Genomic DNA, 27,236 nt, shown 5'->3' with positions numbered 1-27,236 from the left:
TATGATAGAGTCAAGAAGACATTTCAGTTAAGTCACTTTGCAATAAGTAAAATTTGGGTTGTTTATTATTTTCATCCTGTGTCATTTAAGTAGAATTTAATGTTTATGTTTTATAATCATGTCTTTATGGATGGATGCATTTTTATGAAAATTAAGAAATAAATCATCTCCATGCCCTGTCTTACAGAATCCTAATACTTAACAGAGACCTTAGCAATCATTTGGTTTCACATGCCACCCAATATAAGGATGTGCACACAGCACCCAGCCTCATTAGGGATGAGTCAATCATTAGTTTGTGCTCTTGGGCTGCAGAAATTACTAAGGAGTTTTTCCTTTTCATGAAAAAATGACCTTTCTCCCTTCAGTACCAACTTCTCTTAGTTCTGCCTTCTATGTTGCAAAAAGAGTGTGTAGTAGTCCTAGATGTCATCTTGCACTGTACTTCACCTACTGGATTTCCAAACCACTGGCTCAACAAGATTCCCTCCACCTAATAAGCCCATCTCAAGATTTGGTATCCAGACATAGGACAAGCACCCAGCTGCCTTATGAGGAGAGCAGAAGGTAGCAGAGCCAGGTCCTCTCCATACCTGGAGGTTCTGATCAGCACTATAAAACAGCTTGAGTTTATCATCATCTGATTGCACTTAAGCCATGGCACTTCCCTCATATTCTTATACACTTTACTATTTTAATTTAACAGAAACTTTTACTTTTTTAATTAATTTTATTGGTACATTTTAGGTATACAATATAATGACATTCATCATTGGAAATTTGCACCTTTCCATAATCCATCTTGGTTCTTATTTTTACCCCATTCCCCTGCCCTCCCTTCAACCCTTCCACCAGAAACTTGTACTTTTTCCTCTTATCATTGTCATGTTAATCTCCATTTTAACTTGTCACTTTAGGCCATGATCTTGGTCATGTCCTACAAGATTACTCTGCCCAGATTGTGCCATCTATCTGACAAATAAGTTGTTACATTGTTGGCAAAGTTGTAGAATAAGACAAGATTAAGGAAAAAGCAATTCTCAGCATTAACATTACATTTATTTAGATCTTAAAGCACTTTCATATATATAAAAATATTTAATTCAGTATTCAGCAATCTAGTTGTATGACAGCTAATATATATTGATTATTTACTACATGTCAGGTCTTATATTAAGTTTATCTTAGTCACTTCTCAAAACAAGTATAAGAATAAGGTAATATTTTGATCCCATCTTTAAAGAGACAAAAACACAAGGTTAAATAATTAAGTAATTTGACCACACAAAGTTGCATAAGCAAATGATAAGGCTGAGATTTGAGCTTCTTTATGGTTAGCTCAATGAGTCTGGCACTGTCTTTAACCTTTTTAACCCTCAAGGACACTGGACCTCAGAACGCTTTAAATGACTTGGCCAGCATCAGGTGGTGTTAAGTGTTAGAGCTGAGATTTGAACTCAAGAAGTCTGATTCCCAAGCTGGTTCTTCAATGTCTTATTATGTGCCCATGTCTTTACTTGTCAGGCTTGCAAGGCACAGAGAGACTGAAATATTTACCCAAAGCACAAGCCCAGTAAGTTGTTTGTCTAAGACTCAAACTCATACCACATATCAGAATCCCTCTTCCTTAAGACTAATAGGAACAATTCAACCAGTTTTTATAGAGCCAGCTTAAAACATACCCCCTCACATACATCCTCTCACAGAACTATCTGGAAAACACCTTGGGGAAATAAATGTCTAAAATCCCTTGAGCACTCCCTGCAAGCACACCCACCTTGAGCACATCCACCCAATGGTGCATGTAAAGTTTTCTGAGGACCACATCACTTTAGAATATCCAAGAGTGTTCAGCTCTCAATAATGAGGTGTAAACACATGCAGTGTTTTCTGTCGGAAGGAAAGAGATCCACACAGATTAACAGAGAAGCAGACCACAGCCTGGGGACTCAGGCAGGGAAATGGGACACAAATGTAGCTGTCTACAACCTAGGTAATAGCTCAAGTTCTTCACAACCATAATTTCTCTCCAGTCTTTTTTCAGTCAATTCCTCTTTTCTTCTCCAACTCGAATAGAGGAGGCGAATGTCTATGTCATTGTTTTGTAAGTACTGGCCCACAGTTTTCTTGCTGGTACATTAAGCTGGAATTTTCTATTAGTTACATTTCTTTGGGACTTGATGCCCCTGCAGTAACAGATGGGCAAGCAGAGCCCAAGAGTAATGGAGAGAATTGGATGCCCAGCTTAGTAACTGGAAGCAGTATGGCAGGAACCATTGGAGGTCAAATGAATCCAGAACTTGGTGTTCTCATAATCAGTATCAAGCAAAGAATGGGTGGAAATTCTGCAGAGCTGAAGGGAAGCCTTCATGTTTTGGGGTGGCTTGATTTTTAAAACCCCTCCTTCCCTTGAAAATACTGTCATTCTTTAGCTAATAAGCCAAGTTTGGCATTTCAAGAAGGAAATATTCCAGGAATGTCATAATAATCACAGTTTAGGAATCCCTGTGTCAGTAATTCAGGGATTTGATCCTTAGAAGGTTAAATGCGTGTTCCAAATATAATAAACCAAATTATTACTGTATAGCTCATTTTGAAATATAGAAGTTTGCATTTTTCTACTTTAGTGCCCTGATATTTTTTTCAGTATGAATATTGTCACTTTACTGACAAGGACATTAGAATATGAAAGCATAAATAACAGAAATTCTTTTAAGAAAAGGAAGGAAGGAAGGGAGGGAGGGAAGGGAGGAAGCAAAAATGGAGTGAGGGGTGTCATGCAGGTAGTAACATGTGTCAGAAAGGAATATTCCGAACAGATTTTTATTTTTGAGATTCATTTTTAATAGCATTGTGAGAATTTTGAAAACTCTGAGGGCCTTTTCTCTAATTTTTCTCTCCCACTACCCTCTTCCTTGAAGTATGTCTTTACAATAAATGTTATGAGCCCATGTTAACTAATGACCTCTTCATCTCCAGGAGTCTGTATCTGTTTCCATCTATCATAATTTTGCTTCCCCATTCCAGGTAGATACCATTCCATGTAGCACCATTCCATGCTTCCACTTTCCTGTTGAAATGTTTTGGGTGTTTTTTGTTTGTTTCCTTTTTAAAGACACCATGATATCCTATTTCTCAGGGATTAACTGTCAAATACTCCTTTTTAGTTCCTATCCTTTTACTTCTCTGTAACTAACCCCAGAAGCACCTGTTACCTAGGAAAAAATTCTCAGTCCTCACGCTACAAAGACCTCTGTGATCTGGCCTCTACCCTAGTCACTAGCACCCCCACTCTTGTTGACAAGGTTTCAGCACCACTAGCAGTCCACATCATTCACTAAGTGGGCCACTCAAGTCATCTTTTTAGGGCCTTAACTCTCCTCCAGGAGGATCTCCCCATGGTTTGCATGATTACCTCCTCCTTCATTTCACTCTCAACTCATGTTTCCTCCTGAGAGAGGCTTTCTCTAACCTCCCTTTACCCTCAGCTATAGCACCTCTCTCCCATGATCCAGTCCTATCTACTTCCTAACATTGATCACTACCTCAAATTATATTGCTTTTTTAATTGCCTTAGTTTTGTTTTGTTTTGTTTTTTGCCTCCTCCTACCCTTGTTTTGGGAGCAGAAGCTTCATCTGTTTTACTCATATAGGTTTCTGGAGAATTTGGGAAATATCTGTCTAAGAAGGAAGAAGATGCAAAGGAAGGAAGGCAGGGGGGTGATAGGAAGACATAGAGGGAAGGAGGGGAGCAGGAAATCTCATTCATGAAATGAACATTTCCTGTGAACATCCCAATCCAGGCACCATGTTAGATTCTGGGTATGCCAAGAAGAAAGAGCACTGTGCCTTCCGCAGCAAATTTCAAGGAGAGCTTCCACCGGATGAATGGAAAGAAGACATAATCCTCACCTCATAAGTAACTTATTCATGCATATACACATACATATATGCATATATATCCATACGAGTTATCAAAACTTAGCATCATTCAACTAATTCCTCTTTGAGTTTACTCAAAAGTTTAAAGCAGATTCTCTTTTGCCTAAGTGACCATCTGAACCAGAGTAGAGTGATTTGCAAATGGTGAAACCTTAGAATATAATCTAAAATCCTTTCCTGCCCCTCTAGACCTTTTCTCATCTCATCTTTCCAAACTCAACTCACTACCTTCCCAACACATGCCCTTGTTCTGAAAGCTTCCTTGGCCATCCTGCAAGTCTCTATCTTTCTTGTCTAGGCAAGATCACACACAGATGACTGAAGATAGAGTAGATGATAGCACACACTACCATGAAGTCAGGCCACTTTGGCAGTGTGCCATTTTCTTCCCTCAGGAATTAATGTAAATGGACAAACCTACTTCATGCCTCATCGCCTCAGTTTCTCCTTCGGTAGAAATGGTGGAATATCACTTACCTGAGAATTGCTCTGGGAATTAAATGGTGTCCATGTGCAGCCCTTAGCACTTGCTGTGCAGTGGACAGGGCTGTCACCTATTCCATCATTGCCCCTCCACCAAAGTGCCCTTCATCCTCCCTCATTACACTGTGCCCCCCAACCTCCTGAAATGGCCTGCCTCCCTTCTGGACTCTTATTCAGACACTGATGTTTTTGTTTCAAATATGACCTCTCTTTAATTAAATTGAAAGCTTCTTGAAGCCAAAATGGGTCGGTCATACTAGCACAAAGTGAGTTCATGAGAAATCCTTGATTGATTAATAATTGATATTATAGTGTTGAAGGATTTGAATGTGCAATGGATGCTACTCTGGTGCTTTAAATTCATTTTAAATATGTCTGTAATATTATATAAATTCTAGACTTCCACATTTAATCAGTCTTAATCATAATGAGCAGCATTTATGAAAGGGCAATTAACAGATTCCCAAAAGAACTAGAAATCATAAATAGCTAATGGCGTCCCTAAGGTTTTGCTTTTTGCTCTAATAAATTAAGTAATTTAATAGTAGAGGTAGTGAGAACCAAAAGAGCATGCGTTTCAAAGGCAGAGGACGAAGTCTTGATTCTCACCCACCTAACATGACCCTGAACCAATGACTCATCCCTTCAGTGCCTATTTAATTCATCTTTAATCTAAAAAGGCTTGTGAACCTAGTGATTGTCAAAGTGATTGTATCTGTCTTCTGTGACACTGAGTTTCAGTTCAACAAAAATAAGATCTCTTTATAATTTTTTTTTGTACCAGGGATCGAACTCGGGACCTTGCACTTGTGAGGCAGGCACCAGAACCACTGAGCTAAATCCCCAGCCCAAAATTTTTTTAAAAATAGTTTATCTGCTTTTATTAATTGGGTTTCTGAGTAATATTTTGTTTGCTTAAAAGTAAACATTTCTTCTAGATAATCTTTAAAGTACATTCTACTGCTCACTTTCCATAAAACCATAATCTAAAACCTATAGAATATTACATTTTAAGATATGTAAGCTGTCTTAGTTACTTTTCTCTTTGCTGAGACAAAATACCCAACACGCAAAGTTAAAGGAGAAAGAGTTTATTTAGCTCACAGTTTGTAGAGGTTTCAGTTCATAATTGGCTGGCGCCAAGGCAGAATGGCACGTGGCAGAGAAGCGTCACAGAGGAGAAGCAGTTAAATGCGCCCTTGTGGTAGAAAAAGTAGCAGAGGAACCTCTTTCTGCCCCTTTTATCTTATCCAGACTACTAGGATTAGGGTGGTGCCAAACCAATCAATGTAATAGTTTAGTAATCATACGCCTTTAATTCCAGCATCAGACACTCTAGATTCAGTCACTTTTTAAAAAGCCATCTATGACCACATGAGGCTTTGGGGGGACAAAGCCATAATATAAACCCAAGCCATAACATAATCTTACAAGTTTGTAATCAGTGCTCTCTTTAACCAGATTTTCTCATACAATAAAGTTTTGTGAAATTTCAATACAAAGCAATATCTAGTCACCTTATTAAGTTGGAATTAGTTTTCCAAGTTTCCAGTTCAGGGTAAAATATTTTGTTTTTCTCAGGATACCTCTCTCCTTGAATTTTCTTCACCTTCTCAATTAAATCTGTCAAACATTTAAAGTATTGATTTCTAATTAATTAATTACAAATAGGAACACCTCTCACACACTGCATCTGTCTGAGTCTATTAATGCTGCTATAACAAAATCCCTGACACTAGGTAATTTATATCCAATATAACAGTATTTCTCATGATTCCAGAAGCCAGGAGGTCCAGGATCCAGACACTGACAGAGCTGATGTCTAGTGAGGATTAGTCTCTGCTTCCAAGATGGGGCCTTGTTGCTGCCTCCTTCAAAGTGTGGCGGGTGGGGATACTGCATCCTCACATGGTGGGGGAAGAAGAATGTCAAGAGAGTGCTGCTCTCCTACCTCGAATACTTTAGTAAGGCTGTCACAGAATTTCATGAGTTGACTTAATCACTCCCCAAAGGCCATGCCTCTTCATACTTTCACATCGTTTCAACAAGACTTTTGGAGAGGCACCATCATTTAAACCAGAGCGACATCTACAATTGAGAAGTATCTTCATCTTCCTCTAAACTTTGACTCCACTCTATCTATATAAGTTAGGATGCTTAGAAGAGAATATAAATAGGCCCAGGAGTTTTAAATAAATATATTTGATGCATGATAATAAAACCATTCTCATTTATAACTCACTTTTTAATATTTTTAACCATTGTATCAGCAAACCCACCAAGCCTGCACACTCATGTGACCATCACATTGTGCTCTTTGAGAAGCAGTCAGTAGGAGAACATGAATCAGGAAGAGGAAAGCAGAGGCACAAGGTATAAGTTTTATTTTGAAGAAAGAGTCAATGGGGAAATTACAAGAACTAGCTGATGGAGATGCCAGCACACTTATCACTCATCAAATATTGGAATGACCAGGAAATCAAGGGTACTGTCTGCCTGCTACTCCTAGCCTACCACATGAAATCCAATTTATTTCATGAAAAGACCTGAGGCGTGTAGTCATTTAAATTTCTGGTTTGATACATAATAAACTCCTGAAAATATTAATAGGTATGTGATAACCTGATGTTGATTTATTGAAAATGTTACTCCGGCCTATGCCCATTTATCCTTAAAGCAAATATGCTATATATGCTTGGTGTGTCAAAGTTGTCATGAGTTAGTCAGCCTGGTCCCTTTTCTATTTTGTGTGTCAGAATTAATTTCCCCTCAAGGGGGTAAAAATAGGAGCTGGTCAGAGGAAGGGAGCAGAGCCAGAGGCAGCCAAGAGATCTTTGAGTCAGAGCAGTGGCTCACAAGTGCAGGCAGTTTTGTCCACCAGGAGACACTGAGTAATGTCTAGAGACAGTTCTGGTTGTCACAACTGGGAGCACTGCTGGCATCTAGTGGATAGAAGACAGGGAAGCTGCTGAACATCTTGTAGAGCTCAGGAAAGCCCCACCACAGAGAGTTGTCTGGGCTCAAAATCAATGCCAAGGTGGGGAAACCAAATTCAGGCTCTGATTTTGTGCATTTCTGTGTTTAGAACTGGCTCTGCCTGTGCCCACAGCTTGCTGTGGGAGAGTTGCCCAGACTTCCCAAGGCTCTGTTATTTCATCCTAAAAAGGAGCGAATTCCATTACATACATCACAGGATGCAGATTGTTGTAACAATTAGATCGATGAGCATTAGTAACACTGCCTGTGTATAACATGCTCAGTGAATCCTAGTTATTATTAGTAATTGAAACAATAGTACAAATGATAAGGATAAAGGCTCAGCTTGTTGACCCATCCTTCCAAAAGGACTGGTTGAAAGCCAGTTGTAACCATTCAGAAAACAATCGTGTGCTAAAATCACAAGTTTTCTTTATGCTGGAATCCTGCCAGTGATCTTATTTGGCACCCTCATGCCCTAGGGGTAAGTAAAAGAGTTCAAAAGGAGTAACAGCCTATTTGAACTACTAATGTGCTATCTACTGGGACTTGGGGGTCAACATTAATGTGGATGTCACCTTCAGATATGTGATGTTTAAAATAAGGATAAAATTGTAGCTGGTTAAATTTTAGTGAATTTTGTGGACATTCTATGGGTTTATATTGCTGAAAATTAATGCAAGTCCATATTCCTTGGCTGTTATCCTTTCTCTAACCTTATAGAGATGAAGCCTGGAAAGATGCTGAGGTGAGCACCCTGGGGCTAATTAGCACTTAGGCACGAGGAATCTTTCAGCCACACTCAATCTTTATCATGGATTTTTTTGGGGGAGGGAGAAGAGCCAAAATGGAACCCTTTAAAACATTTGTACAACCATTAACAAGTGCTTTGGACTTGATCTTAAATACAAAGCCAATTCAGTCAATAACCATGTGGTTATGAAAAGACTACTACTTCTATTTCAGGTAACTGTATCTCTGTGTTCCTCTCAATAACAATATGCAGGGGGGGTTTTAAATCAAATTGTTAGTTATCCCAAATCAAAAATATTGTCTATCTGCTATGAACACACAGAGAAATTGCAGTAAAGTCTCATAAATTTTGTCTCTAACATTCTCTCACAAAACCAAATTCACTTTCAAACTTAAAAAGAAACTAAAGGAGAATGAACAATTTTGAAATTCCAGGCTGCATGATTAAATTCAGTGAAGATACTGAGAATGCATATGGAAATTCTCAAAAACTATAAAATGTAAAATACTCCACAGTTACTGGAAATCTAAGCTAGATACTTAAAATGCTTATGGAAGTCATATTATAAATCTAATATAAGATGGCCTTTTGCTTTAATACCAAAAGGTTGTGGAAGTCCTTTAGGAAAGCCTTATAACAATTCAATTAACCTTAGTGCAAGAAAAAAGAAGTCCCAGAAAGAATGCCAGAATTGGGGTCATTAGCCACGTGCTGGTCTCCTGGTCAAAAACAGCCAAGTACTCAAAGTCAAATACTTTGAAAATCAAACTAACTTGTAGAATTAATACTACCATAGAAAATGTTTTGCATGTTTCCCTGTTCATCCAATATGCATCAGTTGTACTTTATCCTATTTTTCTCTCAAATATTCAAAATTATGCAGAGAAAATAAGTATTTAAAGGCCAATTTCAAGAATAAACAGCTAATCCATGATAGCTACCTTTCTCCCTTCAAATAGTTATCCATTTTATTTTATGTATCTACTCACAGTCATATTGGTAACATTGCTTTTTTTTTTTTTTTTTTTACAAAATAGAGGTAAGGTCAACTTTTTATATAAGCTTCCTAAGGGAGATTATTTTGAGCCTAACAGAACTTAATGTAGAAATAGAGAAATAGTTGGTCCATGTTCATTTGGCTTTAAGTTTGGATGGCCACAGACAGTTAAGGCAGTCATTTTGAGCAAGAGGGCTTGACTACAAAGAAATGGCACACACCCAGAAAGTCCCAGAATAAAATATCAAGACTAGATAATTGCTAAGCAAGCAAAGTTTTACCATCAAAAAGAATGTGCAAAGGAGGAGAAAGGGAGGGAGGCTCTGAGAAACTAAGTGGAGCTTAGATGGCAATCAACTGTGTACCCCTTGGCCCAGTGAGTGACAGGGAAGGGAACTTTGCCAGCTTGGGGGTATAAAGGTCACTGCTTGTTTCAGTTGAGTGTGCCTGCCTTCAGACAGACTCTATTTCTGCAGAATCATTATTAAAAGTTTTGCTTCCTCTGTACTTCACATCTCTGAGTTTATACTTTTGGGATCTGAATGGTGGGCTTCTCCCACATGTAGTATACTATCATGCTATTAAATATTATTTAAATGGCCGGTAATTAGTAAGTGGCTAATAAATGTTATACAGTTCCTAGAACATAAACCTTCAATTTATCATTTGATGTGAAGTCCAGTTGAGTAACATGAGTTAAATTCTTGGGTTTTGGTTTAACTATCTGAATATACAGTTTTCAAAAAGGGTTAAGTTTTGTTCACAGCTTAAATTGAAATGAAGTATTTCTTTGAAAAATCACCTACCGGTTTCATTTGAAGTGTCTACTGAGTCCGTTCTTGAAAAATTATGATACCGTTGAACCTAACCCCCAAAATGAACACATTTATCTACCAGTTTCACACTAATGCTCTAAAGCAACACTAGCAAAAGGGATTCTTTTTTCTTTCGTCTTCCATCCTTCATTTCTTTCCTACTTCTTCTTTTGTTAAAAAATTACTCAAACTGAGTTTTTATGAAAAGAAGCAAAAATGGCACAGAATTTGTGCTGATTCAACAATGTGTTCTGGGGCATAACTAATAAAGAACAATAATAATGGACTTAAATAGAACAATAACATTTCTTCTTGAAATTCATAATGCCTTTTGCTATTACCAAATTCACTGTCTATCCTTTCTCTGAGCTAAATATTCTGTCCATGATCTTCCCTAGTATCTTCTGTACCTGTGGCAGCTTCTTTAAGAGAGGTAAACAGGGGCTGGGGATTTAGCTCAGTAGTTGCGCCACCTGCCTTGCAAGCGCAAGGTCCTGAGTTCGATCCCCAGAACCAAAAAAAGAGGTAAAGCTAGGGAACTGAAATTGGGTGGAGTAATAGGAATTCTCAAAGGAAATCCCTGTGGTTTTAATTGGATGCGCCTCTTTAATAGCTTCCGTCCTTTTTGAATAGCTTTTAAGGGATGTATATGAAATATTTCAACAATGGCATGTAATATATTGAATTCAAAAATCTGCTCCTAAGTTGGGATTGGACATCCTCTGTGATGTGTAGAGTTGGAGGGTTGTACACACTGCTGCTCTGTGCAGCTGCCCAAAGCAAGAGTATGCTGCTTCCACTCAGGACTCTGCTTAGGTGTTCTGGATGCTCCTTTCCATGCTGGTTACCATGGAGAAAGCTGTACCCTCAGCTTTTGTTTTCAGTAATCAGGCAGTTGTTAGCACCTTGCTTATGAAAATGGTTTCTCTAATGCCAATTAGTTGTAGCAATGAAATTAATAGCTGTGCCTGCTTTTTCTTTATTGATACTCTTCACCATGTGCTGAGGCAGATATTTCAGATAAGGATGGAAATTACTAATTATACTTCCTGGCAAAAGAGAACACTCTATGTGATGGGTTAGACTTTAACTCTTTTCTTACCTTCTATTAAAGGTGCCAGTAGGTGATTTTCTACAAAAGATTCTATATTTTTTATATCTTGTTTGTTTCCTGTAATGATGTACTTGGCTTCTTGTGCCCCAAAGCCCAGAACCATGAATCTACAAAATACTGATGATAGTAATGTCAATAATGCCAGTATAATCAAATTCTGGTTTCTGACATTTTGTAACTGTGATTTAAGCAAGCTATTTAAACTCTCAATTTCCTCAGCTGAAGTAAGGAAATTAAATAGCATTTTCCAGGATTGTTTGAATGCTAAAAAGAGAAAACCAGGCCACCTTCATGGGCTTGTGATCTGTACAGTCACACAAAGCACTATGCTCAAAGGGCCCTGTGAAGTTTGACGCTCTGCTCCTGCCATCTTGAAATGCTAATTAATGTCTTAACAAGAGGACTCTGTGTTTACCTTTTGCACTGGCTCCGTAAATTATGCAGTCAGGATAACCTAGAAACTTCTGTAGTGATAATAAATACAGAACTCTAAATCTCAGTGGCTTAACACAACAGTTTACTTCTTGCTCATGCTCATGGCCAGCACATGCAGAAGGATGCTCTGCACAAGGACCCAGGCTGACGGTGGCTCATTTGGATATGGACATCCATGTTTGCCACACCAAAAGGAAAGGAACAAAGAATTGTGCACGCGCACAGGAATTACATAGTTCACTTGCGCTCATGTAACTGGCACTGCAAAATGGAACTTTAAGTTAGGGCTTTTTTCTTTTTAGAATAAGCAACTTCTCCAAATTTTCTCCTGCTGAACACATAATCAACACTGCTTCCTCTCCTCAGAACAAAAGAAGTGACAGAATATGTAGATGCAAGCCCCAGGAGGCCAGGAAACTGGTTTCTTTTCCACAAGAAAGACGTGGATGAGCTGAAGATGACTGGACGTGATAAAACAAGCCTAAAGATCTACACTGTCTCTGTGCTCCTCTCTCCTCTTCCCTCCTCTCCCTCTTAATATAAAAGACCCTTGCCCTCCTGTAAATGGTGAGATGGTGATTTGAAGCAAATGGGCCACTTCACTTTCTCCTAGCTAGCTTTGAATAAATCTTTTCTCCTTTTTACTCAAATATATGACCTCCTTTGATTTGGTCAGTGGCGAGCAGAACATATGAGCCTATGTGGCCAGTAACTCAATTCTTTGTCCAGAGCAAATCAGGTGGACTGATCTAACTTCAAGTACTTGGTACCTGGCAGGCAGGGAGGTGGAGTGGTTAGAGAACAGGCCCAGCCTGGCCTCTATACTGGAGTGCCCCAAGATTCCTACAGTGTGCAACCCACACATTACAGGGTACATCTTATCATTTCATGTTCCTCCCAAGACAAAGACAAAGCAAATTGCCCAATAGTAAACAATTTACCTTTCAAAAAGAAACATGTACAGGCAAATGTACATTATTTCTTTTTTCCCCAAATTGTGATCTGTGTATGAATTTTTTAATTGCTCTATACTGTTCTATTTTATTAATATATCATAATTTGATTAATGACCTATATGAGATTTAAATATTTTTGCTATTATAAAAAGCATCACAAAAAAGTTCTTACCTATAAAGTTCCTTTTACTTATTTGATACCTTCCTAGAATATATTAACAAAAGTAAAATTATGTTATTGATTATTAAAGTTTATGGTAAATAATTATTATATAATAACTATATATCATTGTGTTACTGTATCTGCATAGAGTTTATATTCTTATTAGATAAATCATTCAAAAATTTTAGTGGCCATTTGGCTATCTTAGGAATCAAGTGATATAATCCCTTGGAAAGTACACTATTTTATAAATTTCTTATATGTGTAACTATAATTATAGTAAATAATAGTTATTTATATGAATATGATAGTATGTATTACTTGTGCATGTTACTAAAAAGTATAATGACACGTAACTACTATATGTTAACTTCACTTTCCAATGGCAGTCATACTACAAAGACAGGTGTAATGCATTTGAACAAGCAAAGACATGTAACTCTGGAACTGCAGTGTAAGAAGAGGTGAGAACCACACTCCTTGGTTTGGCCAAGGCAAACTGCATTCTCCCATTATTCTGGAGTACATGCTAATAGTTTCCTTTTGTTCAGTTGAATGACAAATCATATGATGAACAACTCACTTATGAATAAGTTACCCAGACTCTAATTCTTGAAAGACATCTATAATTGGCCTGTGTATGCTGTCAGCTCATTGTACTCGGAACAGCTAAGAGGAAACAGTGTGATTTATCCGTGCTAAGTCAGCTCATGTGGTACAGTGTAGGTACAAGCAGTACTTATTTATAGTTCAAACAAGTGTGACAATTTAAGGCCGCTTTCCATATCGTTCTTTCTTGCTCTAGAGACTGGTCACCATCTTCTATGCAGACCTCCATCCAGCAATGCTAATGTATTGTCTTCCATTGGCCTGGGGAGCTAAGAGGCCAGAATGGATATTCTTCTGGGAATTTGTCCCCACCATCAGGATAGTTATATAAGCAATGCATTTATGCATGTTCATCATGTGACATATCTATCTAATCTTTCTAATTTTAATATTTTCTTACTTGTCATAAAGAAAAACAAAAAAATACTTCTACAAAGTATTCTATTGAGCACTATCAAAGCAGTGTATCCTTTCACATAATCTGTGCTCTTCTCCTAAGTAAAAAATAGATAAATTAATTTTACTAAGGTACAAATGAATTATGGAAGGGCATCTTCATAATCTTTTCTCATTAATCTTGTCCTAAATGAAATTCCCCATTATTTTTTTCATCTCCAGTACAAGCTCCTGATAGCCTGCAAGAAGTGTCACTTGACATTTTCAATGCTTTTAAAGCAAAGCATCTTTTCCAAATGCTGGGTAGGAAATTACACAAGAACAATGTTCCCGAATAATTGACTACACTGGTGAGTTAAGCGCTCCTGGCTCTTCCTTAGGATGCTTTCCTATCCAACATCATCCAAGTTAATTAGCAGACATAATACTCACTTCCTTGCCTGCCTTACAGCTAATTAGAACCGTGTGTGTTAGTTTGTATCAAAGCCATTTCACCTCAGCTCACCCACTGGTTACTCTGTTAGCAGTTCCTCTAACCTGGCTCTCCATTTCCATCTCCTTCCTTCTCAGGCTGGATAACTTTTTTACAGATGATGTGAACCAGTGAAGCAGGGAATCATTTCATTGCAATTATGGAACATCCAAGTTAGAACCCTAAGAATGTAGAAATTCCACACTAATTGTGGCACATCTCCAATATTCTCAGAATTAATGGCTGTGTGACTGAACCGCAAGGGTCAAACACTACATGTACTGACTCCCCATGATGAATGAAATCATGTACTGCCAACATGTACTAATAAAAATAAAAATTAAAAAAAGAAACATATCAGCAGCTGGCACTTCCCACCTTCCCTGATTTCCTCAAACTGCAATTTTCCCTAGAATCCTTTTTAAATTTTTACTTATATTAGTGTGTGTTTGCGGTACATAGAGATAACTCTCATCATGGGGAGTTGGTATATGCACACAACACATCTCAATTAGTCTTTCTAACTGTTGTTGAGAAACACTCAACTTTTCTAGTTTAAAATATTTTTGAACATGAGTTGAAAACACAGATAGTTGGATTTTCTCAGCAACAAGCATCTTGGGTAGAGTTCTAGAAATATTTGAGCAATTTTCCTTTAAAACATATCTCAATTATAGTTGTAAGTAGTAATACCACAAATAAGACCTCAGGGAGGAAAATTACGAAATGAAGCTGAAGTGCCTGAATTCTGATTTTTCACACATCATCGGAAGCAGCACATTTTCTTAAGATTCTGATTATTTTCTTGATATAAATCCAGATATACCCAATAAAGAGTTTTTAGCCATTTTGTGCCATGGGCCCTTTGGCAGTGTCATGAAAACTTTGGACACTATCTTGAATATTTTCTAAATACAGAAAATACATAAGATTCAAAATGTAGTTGAAAAATGATAAAAGTAATAAAATATTTAATATGTGCATCTTTATTAGTGTGTTAAATAAAAGCCAATACATTTAAAATGCAAATTGAATATCCCTTATCTGAAATGGTTGGACCAGATTTCTAATTTTTTTAAATATTGAAATACTTGCATATACATAATGAGGTATCTGAGGATAATTCACTTATGTTTCCTGTAGACCTTTACACATAACTTGAATGTAATTTTAGACAGTATTTTTAATAATTTTGTACAGGAAATACAGATTCATAGTTTTGAATTTTCCACTTGTGGCGTCATGGTAGTGCCCCAAACTTTTTGGACTTTGTAACAGTTTTGGTTTTCAGATTTTAGATTATAAATGCTTAACCTATATAGGCAAGTTATAGGTTATATTTTATTATTAAACGATAAATCTATTCAAAGAATGGATTTGCTTATTGAATGAGAACATTAAACTGTTCAGTAGTGTTTTTGACTCTTCTCATTCCTCATAACAGTCAGAACACCATTGTGGTGGGAAGCAATGTTTCTGTCTGGGTCCCCAAAAGTTTGGAGAGTAGACTCATGCATTCCCTATACTTCCCAGCTGCATCAAACAGGTAGGCAGGACAACAGTGAGCAGGTGTGCCCCACTGTAAACACAGATGACACTTCAAGCTATCTGCAGCAACTCTAAACTGATAAAGAAATGTCTGTGATTCTCATTTATACCACACTCACATATACCACTGATACTACTGGGATCAATGCCTCTATTTATAATTTAAGGAAATACTAACTTTCAGGTAGAGATTCATGAAACTAAATACATAATTTTTATCATCCAAGTTCACAAACTAGATTTTATTCTGGCCACTACAAATGCCAAGTGTGAATATATTGGCAGCATTTTGGCGGGCATCACTAGGAAATATATCAAGAATGTCACTTGGCCCAAAAGGAACTCCCATTTCTATATATCCAGGTCCTAAAGTAACTGGAAGTTCTCTCAGTTATAATTAACAGCCCAAGTGCTATAAGAAGTAAGAGCCTCAGTCTGTCCTAGGAGAAGTGGGGGTGAAATGATGGAAAATAACTCTTGTGTATCCTGTGATCTGAGGGTCATAAAGAGCTTACTAAGCACTGGGCACTGTGCTAGGCACTTCCGTGGAATGTTCAGTGTGGGTTTCATGGGACTGCTCAAGTTTACACAGTACATGGAAGCAGTAGAGCCACACTCCAAATCCAGTCTTCCATGGGAGATGCAGAGTGACTTCCTGGTAAAGCTAGAAAGAATAAATTTGTCATGCTCTGCTTCCATATTTGTCTTAGAAGCAGATGCCATACAGAGACCTGTGTTCTGCTCTGTTTTTCCAGGAAGTCTGGGTTTTCCTAAACTTGCATCACATTTCTGAAATGCAGCATTAGAAAACCCACTAGTCTACATGCAAGTTGTGTCCTACAGCCCAGCTGTATCATATATTAGCGTACTCCATCAGCCCCACCTCTTTTCTTATGTATTTATTTATTTTTCTATTTTATAGAAAGTATACAACATGTCATGATTTATTTAAACATAGTAAAATGGTTCCTAGCAAGCAAATTAGTATATTCATTATCTCAATTACCCTTTTCTTTGTATGTGTAGCAAGAGAACTTGAAATCTACTCTTCTAGCAAATTTCCATTTTATAATACAATATTATAACTATAATTCTCATGTAGTGCATTGTATTCAGACTTATTCATCCTAATTACCTGAAACTTGGTAACCTTTGACCTGTATATCTCCCCATTGTTGTTCATCTCACCCCTGGAAACCATTATTTGTTTCCATTTCTATTCATTCAACTTTTATTTTTAGATTACATATGTAAGTGATCTCATGTAGTATTTTTCTTTCTATATCTGGCCTATTTCACTTTATGTAATGTGCCATGGGTTCGTTCACGTTATCACAAATAGCAATATCTCCTTATTTTTTCATGCTGAATAATATTCCATTATATATGCCACAATTTCTTTATCCATTTATCCTTCAGTAGACACAAACTGTTTCTATACTGTGACTAATACCACTGTGAGCATGGCAGTGCAGATGTATCTATGAGATGCTGATTTCACTTCTTTTGGGTATGTACCCAACAGAAGGATAGTTGGATCATATGCCCTGCACTTAGGGATTGCAATCTGTTATGATCATGCCCAAACTACCTCCACAGAGAAGACATCACAAGTAGGAAGAATTATTCTACTCACTCCCAGAACCAGCAGAAGGGACTGGTAAAGCTATTGAAGAGAAAAATGAAGATTTAGACTACCTTAATTAATACCCTAATGCATCTATGACATTAAAAGTAGTAAAATAATTAAAGCATATAAACAAACACAAAGTACATGGCATAAACCATAGGCCATTTTTTTTTTTGTAAGTCAAGAGCTCCAACTTCCTGAGTTTAGACCTGAGCCAGAAGAGTTCTAAGATACATGATTCTTCAGCAAATTAACTTCTCTGTGGCTCTTTCCTCTTTTGTTAAATGGATTTTTAAAAAGAAAAACAACCTCATAGACTTGTTTGGCAAAGTAAAGAAAATTACATGTGTAGAATGCTCAGCATAGCAACACTGAGGAGAGAGTAAGTGCTTTGTAAGCATTAGATGAGTGTCAAGTAGAACAGTTATTATTACTATCATATATAATGTTGAACTATAGCATCTCTGAGAAAAGACAGGTTAGTGTTCTTCTGCCTCTCACAGTTTGATATGTATGTTGATCTCCTGTGGCTGCTATAACCAATTACAACTAAGATTCTAGGGAAGAATCCATTTCCCTTCCGATTACAGCTTCTAGAGACCTCCTGGATTCCTTTGTTTGTGGTCCCTTTCTTCATCTTCAAAACCAGCAGTGTAATTTCAAAATCTCTCCCTCTCTCCTCTCTCTCTCTCTTCCTCTCTCTCTCTCTCTCTGAAACAAACATTAGGTCCACCTAGATACTCCAGGATAATCTTTCCACCTCAAAATCTTTAATTTACTCACACTTCCAAACTCCTTTTTTCCATATGAGTTACCGTATTTACAGGTTCCAAGAACTAGGACACCCACATGGCAAAAGTGGATTTTATTCTGGCTAGCACAAATGCCAAATTTGACTATAGCGGCAGCACTTTGGTAGGAGTCATTAGGAAATATATCCAAAAATGTTATTTGGCCAATAAGGAACTCTCATTTCCATATGGCGAGGTCCTGAAGTAACTGGAAATTGCCTCGATTGTAATCAGCAGTGTCAGTCAACAAAATAAGTATTTAGTGTGTTATGAAACTGAGCTGCACTAGACTGATGTCTAGACTGACAGTGGTTGTGAAGAACTTAAACTAGAACCAATCAGATAACTTTAAACAAATAAGTAAGCACTGTGCATGAGTTTCCTGGTTTTGAGAGGACTGTAACAAGTTTTCTGAGGCTGGGTCTGCCTCACTAGCTGTGTTAGAAATAGCCAGGTAATCCACCAGCCATGGGTTGGAGAAAGAGGGATTTATTCGATAAAGATATTTTCATTTAAATCTCAGTCTTTCTGAAGTATGAATATTCAAAAGAATCACCTGTGACACTGGGCAGATTTTAGTAACAAATGAATATATTTTTAATGTCAGGTTCCTAAGCATATTAAAAAGCACATATCAGTATAAAGTGGAGGTAAGACAAAGGACTCAAGACTGGTTAGAGCAAGTACAACTACAACAGTGTCAGGCCTGAGGTGCCTCTTGCTAATTATTTATTTATTTATTTATTTATTTTGTAACAGACTGAGCTTTAAACTACTTTAATTTTCAAAAACTGTAATCTACTGGTTGATTGAACCAAGTGTAGAATACTTAAATGACTCACTATGAAGTGTGTCAAATCAATGATAGAACACATAGAAAAGTGGAGGTAAGTTTTGGGAAAGGTGTAAGGGTAGTTAATGTGGAAAATAGTAAATGCTAATTTAAATAACAAAAATGTCACTAAATGTAGATGAACATTAAATTAACACAGTATAAAAATGAATAGCTTAAATAAACCAGTATTCACATATCACAATAGCAAAGTTATGACAGAATGAACCAAAGACACGAACAGTTCTGAAAAGTCTCTTTTCAGCCTACTTCCCATAGAAATAGTCAGGTTTTTTCCTGTACATAGTTTTGATGCTTTGTCTATGCCATATATAGTAGAAAAATAAATTCTTTAGCAATCTTGAAACAGTTTATATAACTCTTAAAGTTTAATTTTCTTTGCCAGACATGCCAATGTTAAACTGACAGCTGTAAATTAAAGCTATATAGACAATAGGTATAAGTAATATAGAACAAGTTAAGAATGCTACATTTACCAGATAATTTTTTTTTAAATTATTGTACTTTCTTAATTCCTTTGTGCTTTGGAATAAGAATAATAGGGACTTTGTTTTCTTAGAAAAGATAATAATATGAAAGAGTATAACATAAATAAGATAATTTATAATATACATGTACTTCAACAGCAGCCTGGTTCATGTTGATATCTTGGTTCTGAAGTTAAAATTGGAAGTACAATACCTAGGATGTAATAGTAGGAAAGAATACTTATTATAGGGAAAAATGGAGCAAATCAAACTCTTAGGAGCCTTGAATCTCAAAATCATCTATTTACTATAATACACATATGATAAATTTTAAACTGTAGTACGAATGAAGATTACAACATTGATGAAAGAATTTCTTCTTTACTATACAAATTATATGACCTAGCAATGAGAAACAAACCATTTTTCTTCCTGGAAAGAAAAATGGCATGATTGATAATGAGAGAATTTTGAATAAAGCCTAACAAAATTTACCTGTGCCACTTATTCTGAAAATTTTAGCCATAATCTAGTGTTCTGGTTGTAACTTCAGTAACAAAATATTTAACCTCAAAAGAGCAGCAGTCATTTATAGCAACTCTGATACCAACATCAAAGGAAAAAACAGGTTTAAAAATGGTGCAAAAGCCATTTGGGATTTTACTACAACACATAACAGAAAAGAATATGAATATGAACACAAGTTTATAATTTTATATGTACATACTCCAAGGAGTCTGTCAGTACCCAAAGTATTTTTATTGCTATGTTAGCAATGGATTTTTTGGATATGTTTTTAAGGGCCACATAAAAATAGATTCAAGGAACAGATTAAATTGAAGTCCTAGATTAAAATGTTTGGTTTAAAGAATTTTCTACAACAAATTTCATGTTTATGTATGAAAAGTTATATAACCTTATATGAAAATGTGATGAAGTATTTTTCTACGCTATACTAAATGTATGCCCCAAGAGGGAAAAAAATTAAACTATCTAAAATATATTAGATCAAGATTACAAGACCATCATAGATCTTTTGAACATGCATCTGTTTACAGAATTAATTGTATACAAAATATTTATTTCAATATAGACCATAAGGAAATGAGTTGTTGACAACTATCTTTCTCACATTACCAACTCACTTTAGCCACAAGCATGTGCCTGGATATGTGTAGAAAAGAAATAGGTTTATTTATTCTTTATCAAATTATTCACAGATTTATTTAGAAGTGAAGATGAAGGTGCAGAAATGTAAAATAAGTGTATTTTTTTTTCTTTCAAACAAAATCCTAAGCATGGCATAAGTAGTCTGAAATTACAAAATAAAAGGTGTGATCAAAATATACAGTGAATGTTTAAATTTTTTTTTTAATTTCATTACAGTGAAAGATGCATTTGCTGTTAATCCCCCACAAAATACTTTCCCATGCCCTGAACACACCCATCCCATTGCTGTTGCCACTTACTGAAGCAGTTTTCTCTCTTAAGAAGTATGATCAGATACACAGTGAATGAATGGAATGCCATTCAACAAAAATCAGGCTCGCTTAAAAACATTACAGTGTGTCTTTATCCACTCTTATTCACCAGCTGGTGTGACTTCTGACTTCTTCCCAAAGCCAAAATGACCATGGAAGGTAAATTTTTTGAATCAATTCAGGACATTAGAGCAGTTACAACAGTCCAACTAAACACATTCATGAAAAAAGACTTTCAGAGTCCATGTTCCAGCTGTGAAGAGCCAGTCCCTCAGTGGTTTGGGGCCTGAGGACTCATCCACTGCCCTCACCACTCCAGACCACCATCCTCCAAGACACCAGACACTAGCACTGAAGACCCCTACCTGGGACATCCGGCAGCCACACTCCAGGACTCAAGGCTGCTGCCTAGGACTCCGGATGCCCACCCAGGATGCCCAGCTGACCATGCCCAAGCCTTCCTGAAACTTGACCAGCAGAATTTACAGGGCCCAGCAGACTGTACAGACAGATTGATGTTGGGAATATGTTCAGGATAGGAAGAACCTGAATGTAAATCAGACCGCATTAATGATGTTGAGGAGGGTGTCTCTAAGAGATTCTCAGCGGAAAATATTGCCTCCTACAAAGAAAGATTTTTCACCATGTTTTCCTAATGGACTAAAAGCTGAAACAAAGAAAGGAGAATTATACTCTACTGTGCTGGAAAACATGCCTTTGCTTTTGGACAAGAATTACTGTCCAAAGACTTGTCATTGATGAAATGTTGTTTCTAGAGCTTTTCCTCATCTTGAAAATGTGGGTGCCCACAGTATCTAAATCATAAATTTCTGCAGAGTATAAGTGGGTTGCTGCATTTTCACCAGTTAAGAGTTAAGAAATTTGACTCAAGTATTGTGGCTAGGCCTGTCACATGGGCACCCTGGAAAGCTGAGTAAGGAAGATCACAACTTCAGGTCAGTCTGGAAACTCAGTGACTTATAAAGATCCTGTCACAGGGCCGGGGATTTAGCTCAGTGGTTCTGCCACCTGCCTCGCAAGCGCAAGGACCCAAGTTTGATCCCCGGTACCAAAAAAAAAAAAAAAAGATCCTGTCACAAAAAGAAAAAAAGGGCTTGGAACCTAGCTCAGGGTGTGGACCTTGGACTCACTCTATTGTATCGCAATAAAAAAAAAGGGGGGGAAATGTATGAGCAAATATCAGTGACATTTTGAACACAAAACAAGTGGTCTGCCCTGACACTGTCACAAGGATTGGGGAGGTGAGAAGACAGTTCATCCTTATATTCTCTCCAGAAGAGATGCATGGCCCCTGTCTCCTTTAACAGGTTTCTCTTGCCACCCGCCGGCACATTTGCATGTTAGATATGGGAGTGAAGCTGAGTAGAACACACATGTGTAAATACCAAATAGTTTCTCTGGTATGAAAAACAAAGTGTAAATAAGGATTAAAATGTATAATTGATATTGTGAACTAGGGAGAAAAGGTCTAAAGGAGTAGGGGAAGTGGGACGGGAAGGGGAAAGGAAAGAAGGGAAAAGAAAAAATATGAGCAACAAAAAAAATGGAAATTAAGTCTTTGTAAATAGGGAAATGTGGAGGGGGTGAAAGGAGGGCAGAAGAATGGGGAAAAAATAAGAACCAAGATACGACATGTAAAGGTGCAAGATCCCAATGATGAATGTAACTGTATTGTATACCTAAAATGTACCAATAAACTTCATTAAAAAAAGCTGTAACCACTCCCCAAGATGACTGTAAACTGCATGATTGCAAACATGTAGTAATAAAGCAAAAAATTTAAAAAAAAAAAAAGAAGAAAAGAAAAAAGACTTTCAGACTGCTTCAGAAAATGGCAAGAATGATGGGATAAGTATGTTTGAAGCAGAGGGAAATATTATGAGAGGAATTTACGGCAATGCATCATTCACTGTAATAAATTCTTTAAAAATTTTAAACATTAACCATATTATTAACCATCTTTTTAAATCACATCATGTACTTAAGTGGGCTTTTAGTTATCAACACAGATTACTAGAATGTAAATTGAGTTACCCAAATTAGCACATCAAATAACAAAACCAGCCTTAAAGCAGGCTGAGAAGCATTGTTTCATATATGAGTTTTTAAATCATTTAATTTCTATAGAAAAATTTTATTCACAATATAATGTGACAGAAATTGCCACAGGAATGATATACTGATTGCAATAATGTTCCATGCAGCAGCATCTTTGCATTTTATAGCTATTTTTGTTTATAAAAATTAAACCTCTCTAGTCACGCTTACTACATGTTCTTAGATTTGTAATGTAAGTGAATAAGGAATACTATATAGTTCAAAGCGAAAGTGTCTCATTTGAGTGTGAATTATCTGTAAGAAACATGAAATACACTACAGAACCCTGAAACATTTACATCTAGGTTTACTTTTTTGTCCAATTTTAGGCTGTGGGCAATCACTTATATGATACCAAGTGCCTCTTGCTATTTAAAGAGCATATTATGTTTATTTCTGTGTTCGTTATGGTTGACAGCTCAACATTGTGCAAGACTCAGTGTTTTGTTTTGGGTTATTTTAATTAATTTTTCGGTTCATTTTGATATGCATAATGACCACATGCATCGTAGGGAATTTGTACTTGTACATAATATATCTCGATTCTTCTTTTTTCCCTATTTTCCTCCCCTCCCTTCATCCCTTCTTCCCCTCCCCAATTACAAAAGCTGTGTTTCCATTTTTTTCCTGCTATTGTCTTTTTTTTTCCTTTTCCCTTCCTTTCCTTCCCCATCTTGTCCCCAGTGTTTTGGTTTAGGGTTTGGTGTCTGCAGACTGCAAGAAGTGGTGAATGCATATGGTATAGACAGTGGACTTTGCCTTGGCATTGCCTCTGCAAGGGCCTGAAGGTTCTGCCTTACTCACTCTTAGGAATAAAGCTTCATCCCCACTCAGGGCGGCAATCATTGTTAACTATGTCCCAACGGGACAATGTCGACCATGTACCCCTATAATTGAGTTACTTAAATAAAGAGTAGGTGGAATCCTTCTTTGGAGCCAATTCTTGCTTGTTCCCACACTTATCCTGTAGACTTCAGCCTCTCATCCAATGACTCCATTCGCTCCTCCTCTTAGTAGCATTTTACCCAAATGCTTAAGAATTATTCTATATCCTTATATTTCTATTCAGAACACATTATGTCTCAGTTGCCCTTTTTTGGCCAAACTTTAATAAAAATTTTCAATTTCAAATTTCAATTATTTTTCATTTTCCCTCCTGAACATTCCCCACTACACCCACCTTTTTTGGAAGGGATAGATAGATTAAAGATGTCTCCTCTGGAAGTCTTGTATTTCTTCTAGTAACAATAGTCCCACTACTTCCTACAGTATTGCAAGTGAAATACAAGGGCACTGATATATGATGCCTCTCCCAGACCTGCCACTGGCTTTCTTTTTCCATTGACACTGCTCCTAGTACATCAATTTTAGGTTGATGATTAGGTTTGGCTATTTATTTCTTTTTAAAGGAAAGAATTGTTCCTAGTAAGAAGGAATAGAAGTTTATGCCTTCTCACATAAAAGAAAGATGGATATATGAAATTAGGAGACAGTGTGGGGCCCCCAGGCTTTCAGGGACCCATAACCCTTTTTTCAGGACCACCTGTCTGAACACAGAGCTTCCTGGAATCCCCAGAGCTCTCTTCTCACAGCTCATTGGCCAGCCCTATAATGCAAATAAAGCTGAACAAGTAGGCTGTTTTTGGGCACGTAGTAGATGTTCTGATAATGAGGAAGGAGAAGAACAAAACTATGCAGTGAGCACTGGCAGTCTCTATGGCTCCTGGTTGACATCTCCACATCCTTTGAGACTCCTCTCAAGCATCATCATTTCCAGAAAGCCCTTTCTAGCACCTATCAATTTCTAGTCCCCTATCAATCTGCTTATTTCTCTGTTGCAGAGCTTTAAGGCATTGTACAGAAATTATGATCTTGGGTTATAGGCTTGAGGAGGCGTTCTTGTCTTACTAATCATTATGCTGTTATATACCCAACATATATAAGAACTTTGTAAATGTATGTTGAACTGAACTCATTAGAAGTTAGTGATTTATATACTCCATATGGGCTGTAACTGTGTCCGTATTATATGTGTCTGTATGAAATGACTCACACAGTGCCAGGCATGCAGTCTATCCTCAGTAATCTTGATTGATGAGTGAATAAATGGGATATAGTTGAGACTGAAGGGCATGGATGAAAGAAGTCCCTCTCCAAATGCTGCTTTCCCAGTACATTGAAAAAGACAACTGTTTATCAGCACAAATGGCTCACTCAGCAGCAGGACACTGATGAGCAGTAATGAGAGAGTCTTCTTAATCCAGAGGCAAAAATGAGAAGAAAAATGAAATCAGTGAGAAGCAAACTAAGTCTCTGGGATACTTTGTAGAGAGAAGGTGGCTTGTGCATGAGATTTCTAGCCTAGACTAGAACTTCAGAGCTGGATTTCATTCTTTTACCCTAAAAACAATATTTTATTTAAGTTACCAGAAATTAAAAATAAAAATTCGGCATTATCTAACTTTGCTTGAGTGTCACAAGGCTGAGAATCAATCTTGCCACAAGGTTCCAAGATTTCTCTTTTTTTGCACGTGTGCTGTACTTAATCACATTAAGTCCATCAGTCATTTGTCAGAGGGGCTATCCCTGACTGTGTTTATGTCTTTGTGTCTGTGTATAGATGTTGGTGGTGATAATAGAGCTTCAGATTTCTTAAAGATCGGGCCCTCATCTTATTTTGAGAATGCTGCTTAGCAGAAAAGATGGCAGTTCTCAAGAGATCCTGGCTTGGGCTGGGGATTTAGCTCAGTGGCACTGCACCTGCCTCGAAAGCACAAGGTCCAAAGTACGATCCCCAGTACCAAAAAAACCAAAAGATACTGGCTTATCTTTTCATATGTAAACTGTACCTAATCAAGTCCTAGTATCAGCCATTTCCGACTTAGGCGAGTAAGCAGAATTGTTTAAGTTTCTGTCTAAACAGATCAGAATGAATGAGTATAAGAATAGGAACTAGTAAACTGAAGGTGAAAACATAAAACTATTTTCTAGATTCTTTTTTTGTACCGGGGAACTCGGGTCCTTGCGTTTGCACAGCAGGCGGTGAAACCACTGAGCTAAATCGCAGGTCCCCTAGATTGTTACTGTGACAAAGCCAAACAAACAAGATAGTTTCAGGGATTTTTTTTAACCCATTAGAGAGCAAAGACAAAAAAATAATAAACCTAAATGAACAAAATTACTAAAAGTAATAAGTGCTTCTAAAAGAGAATATTGTATCAGAATTGATTAAGTCTTTCAGTAGGTTAACAGAAAACTGAATGGCAGTAATCTTGAGGAGGGGGGTCAACATAAAGTATTCAAACAGAAGCTCGGGATCTAAGGTGCAGTAGGCTGACTACAGTTAATGATGTTGTATTGTTTACTTAGAATTTATCAAGGGTCCTCATCACACACTCACACAAACATACACACAAGGGCAACTGGGCAGTGATGGATGTGTTGATTAATTCAATTGTAGTAATTATTGCACAATGTACACAAATATCAAATGATCCTATTTTATACCCCGAATATATACAGGGTTTATCTGTCAATTATACCTCATTAAAGGTTGAAAGAAAGAAAAAGTTAAAAGATAACAGGACAGAGTATCCCAGATGTGTAGAACAAGATCTAAAAGTTTCAACATGCATGTAATAGGAGCCCAAGAAGGAAATAAAAGTAAATAAAGAAAGAGAAGAAGAGGAAAGGGAAGAGAAGGAAGTATTTGAAGAGATAATAGTGGAATTTTTCACAAAATTAATTGAAAACATCAAACCAAATATCCAAAAACGCAATGAATCCCAAATAGGAGGGATAGAAGGAAAACTATACAGAAGTACATTATAGTCAAACTACTGAAAACCCAATATAAGAAGATAGTCTTAAAGCTGCCAGAATGTGGGGTATGGGCTGCATTATTTATACAGGGCCAATGATAAGAAAGAGAGGCTGACTTTTCCATCAAAAATAATAAAGGATGCCTGGCATGGTGGCATACACCTGTAATTCTAGCACTTGGGAGGCTGAGGCAGGAGAATTACTGCAAGTTCAAGACAAGCCTAGGCTACATAGTGAGTTCAAGGACAGCCTGAACTACATAGTGATATCCTGTCTCCAAAAATAATTATAATGATGGAGACTAGGAAGCAATTGCAAAACATCTTTGAAGTATTGGCCAAAAAAATGGGCATATATGGTCTTAACTGTCCTTAAAATAAAAGCAAAAGATATCAGACAGATGAAAGCTGGGAG

At 37.0% G+C, this 27,236-nt stretch overlaps 1 protein-coding gene across 1 annotated transcript in view; it reads left to right on the top strand.

The window, feature by feature from the left end:
• Positions 1-27,236, top strand: part of Prkn (parkin RBR E3 ubiquitin protein ligase) — a 1,513,344-nt gene that overhangs the window by 1,379,210 nt on the left and 106,898 nt on the right. The gene's annotated exons all lie outside the window — the stretch shown is intronic.

Source organism: Heterocephalus glaber, unplaced genomic scaffold (assembly GCF_053883595.1).
Source record: "Heterocephalus glaber isolate CG9 unplaced genomic scaffold, H.glaber_assembly_v1.0 deba00001523, whole genome shotgun sequence".
NCBI lineage: Eukaryota > Metazoa > Chordata > Mammalia > Rodentia > Bathyergidae > Heterocephalus > Heterocephalus glaber.
The sequence above is the reverse complement of the archived record's forward strand: the minus strand, read 5'-3'. Positions and strand labels throughout refer to the sequence as shown.